Here is a 3,912-nt window from a genome sequence, read left to right as displayed (position 1 = left end):
AATTATTATTATTATTATTATTGTTTTATCTTAAGGTCTAGATATCATGTGCGAGACGTGCAGGTTTGTTACTTAGGTAAACGTGTGCCATGATGGTTTGCTGCACCTATCAATCCATCACCTAGGTATTAAGCCCCGCAGGCATTAGCTATTGATCTTGATGCTCTCCCTCCTGGTCCCAACAGGCCCCAGTGTTTGTTGTTCCCCTGCCCAAGTCCATGTGTTCTCATCAGTTCCCACTTGTAAGTGAGAAGGTGCAGTGTTTGGTTTTTTGTTCCTGCGTTAGTTTGCTGAGGATAACAGTTTCGAGTTCATCCATGTCACTGCAAAGAGCATGATCTCATTCATTTGTATGGCTCCGTAGTATTCCATGGTGTATATACACCGCATTTTCTTTATCCTGTCTATCACTGATGGACATCTGGGTTGATTCCATGTCTTTACTATTGTGAATAGTGCTGCAATGAACATACAAATGCATGTATCTTTATCATAGAATAATTTATATTCTAACATAGGATAATTTTACATCAGTTTTGGGATTAAAAATCACATAATTTGGGGAAATATTAATGATGAGAAAACTCAAATTCTGCCAAAATATGTTTAAGGAGGTTTATTCTGAGCCAGTATGGTGACTGTGGCTCTGGATTACCCAGTCTCAAGAGATCTGGAGAATGTTTCATGAGACAGTCAGATTACAGTTTGGTTTTGTACATTTCCAGCAGACAGAAGGTGTAGGGAAAATCATAAATCAGTATGAGGAAGGCAGACATTGGCTCAGCCTAAAAGTGGGACATCAAAAAGGAGGGGCTAACAAGTCATAGGTGGGTTTTGGGGATTCTTTAGGTGGCAATTGGTAAAGAAAGTTAAGCTGTTGTCTAAAACTGGAAATAGGTAGAAAGGGAGGCCTTAATTAAGATAAGGTGGTCACGGAGGCCACGGTTCTTGTTATATAGATGAAGCCTTATGCTGGCAGCCCTCAGAGAATATAGAGAGTAAATATGTCTTTCCAGACTTTAAATGCATCAGGCTCTTAGTTAATCTTCCCTAGATCTGGGAAGATCTAGAAGGGGAGAGATTGGGCTACGTTAATGAAGACTTCTTACAGATGCGATTTCCCCCACAGAAGACGGCTTTGTACGGCCATTTCAATCTCTTGGCCCTGCGGCAGCCATTTCAAAATATGTCAAAAAATATATTTGGGGGTAAAATATTTTGATTTTTTCACCTTCTTCTCCCTGTAATGCTGTACCAGAATCAGGTTAGAAAGTAAGCCACATTATAAGAGTTAATAAAACCCACTTGATGAGATTTTATAGTTTGAAGCGTGTGATTCCCAGACCCTTTAGATAGAAATTGGGACCAAAGAAAACAAGGTCTTATTCCTCAATATAAATCTCTCGGCACTTTAAGCAGTGAAAGAAACATTTTTCTTTAATTTAACAGACTTGATATTAACGAAAAGGATAGATTTTAAAATAGAAATCTTTTTTTTCTATAAAAAGGACATGCTGTTGATTCTCTTAGGCCTTGACCTCTGGCTAGTGATCTGAAACCAAGCAGCACTTGTCTCCAGATCACTAATACCAAAATCACTAGTACCAAATTAATTTGGTGTAGGGGGTAACAGGTTTATTGAGAAATAATGAACACACCATGCAATTCACTCATTTAAAATATACAATTCATTGACTTTCTTTTTTTGAGAGAGTTATGCAGTCCTCATTACAATCAATTTTAGAACATTTTCATCACCTAAAAACAAACCCCACATTATTTAGCCATCTTCACTAGTTTCCCCTTCCTCCCTCAGCCCTAGGGAACCACCCACTTTCTTTGTATAGATTTGCCTATAAGCCTCTGAAATAAAAAGCAAGTGGTCTACAGTGACTGGTTTATTTCACTTAGCATAATTTTTCATGCTGCATCTGTGCTGTAGCAGGTATTGATGCAGGGTTTTTGCTCCTTAGTTCAGCTACATCTGGGTTCTTCTGTCATGACCAGGAAAAATTAAGCACACAGACTCATTGAAGGGTGAGGAGGACAGAATTTATTAAGTGAAAGGAAAGCTCTCAGCAAAGAGAGGGGTCCTGCAAATAGATTTCCACCTCACAATTGAATACCAGGAGCACATGAGCTGAAGCAGCCAGGCTCCTCCCCTGCATAAGGCATGAATTCCTGGTGACTCCACCCCGTCCCCCAGTGCATGTGGGCCTCCAGCCTGCTGCCAGCATGTCCAGGCAAGACAAGTCCAGGTTCCCTTACCTGCACATAACATTTGATGTAAACACTTGTGGGGCTGGTTGGAGATTCTCTGGGGACCGTTCTGTATCTGCCTAGGCATTTTGCTGTCTGCTGCTTCTATCAGTATCAATACTTAATTTCTTCTTATTGCTGAGTAATATTCCATTGTATGGATACATCAAACATTTTATGTATCCATTAATCAGGTGATGGACCTTTGGGTTCTTTCTACTTTTTGACTCTTATTAATAATGCTGCTGTAAACATTTATGTATGAGTTTTTGTGCTTGCATATGTTTTTGTTTTTCTGGAGTATATACTTAACGACTGGAATTTCTGGGTCATACGGTAACTTCATGCTTAACCTTTTGAGGAGCTGCCAGTTTGTTTTCCAAAGTGGCCGCAACACTTTACATTCCCAGTAGCATTGGAAAAGGGTTTTAATTTCTTTGCATTTTTTCCTAACACTTACTTCCTCTTTTTTATTGAACAAAGATTTCATCCTGTCGTGTGAAGTGATACCACATGTGGTTTTGATTTACATTTTCTTAATGGCTAATTACGTTAAGCATCTATTAATGTACTTGTTATCCATCTTTATATCTTCTTTGCAGAAATATCTATTCAAAATCTTTGCCCATTTTAAAAATTGGGTTATCTTGTTATTTATGAATTGTAAGCATTCTTTATATATCCTATATATGTAAGTCCCTTATCAGATACACACTTTTCAAGTATTTTCTTCTACTCAGTGTCTTGCGTTTTCACTTCTTGATACTGTCTTCTCAGGCACAGCAGTTTTCAATTTTGAAGTCCATTCAATCCGTTTTTCCTTTGGAGTCATGGCTAAGAAAACACTGCAAAATGCAGTCACAAAGATTTATACCAATGTTGTCTTCTGAGAGTTTTATAGTTTTAGCTGTTACAGTTAACTGTCTTATTTTGAGTCAATTTTTAAATATGATATTTGGAGAGACTCCAACATTATTTATTTTTTGCATATGGATACCCAGTTGTCCCAGCACCATTTGTTGAGAAGACTATTCTTTTCCCATTCTGTTCTTTTGTTAACCTTGTATAAAATCAATCGACTGTAAATGTGCAGGTTTATTCTTAGATTATCAACTCTTAGTTTGTTTATGTCTATTCTTATGCCAAGGGCAAATCAAATTTAATGAGAAGCTTTTTTCAATCATGTTGCATATTACCAGTTGTCTTACATCATAATAAAATTAGGCCGGGCGTGGTGGCTTACGCCTGTAATCCCAGCACTTTGGGAGGCAGAGGCGGGCGGATCACGAGGTCAGGAGATCGAGACCATCCTGGCTAATGTGGTGATACCCCGTCTCTACTAAAAATACAAAAAAATTAGCTGGGCATGGTGGCGGGCACCTGTAGTCGGGAGCTAGTGGGGAGGCTGAGGTAGGAGAATGGCGTGAAACCGGGAGGCGGAGCTTGCAATAAGCAGAGATTGCGCCACTGAACTCCAGCCTGGGAGACAGAGTGAGATTCCGTCTCAAAAATAATAATAAATAAATAAATAAATAAATAAAATTTAGTGGAATATCTTTAACTTCACCTTTTGTGTCTCAAAGGAGTCTGTGGCCAGCTTATACTTTACCTTCTCTAAGACATGATGGGAAGTCAGGCTTACAAGACACACTT

The sequence above is a fragment of the Rhinopithecus bieti genome, unplaced genomic scaffold (genome assembly GCF_001698545.2).
Source record: "Rhinopithecus bieti isolate Rb0 unplaced genomic scaffold, ASM169854v2 scaffold_6063, whole genome shotgun sequence".
NCBI classification, from domain to species: Eukaryota; Metazoa; Chordata; class Mammalia; order Primates; family Cercopithecidae; genus Rhinopithecus; species Rhinopithecus bieti.
Note: the sequence above shows the minus strand (reverse complement) of the source record.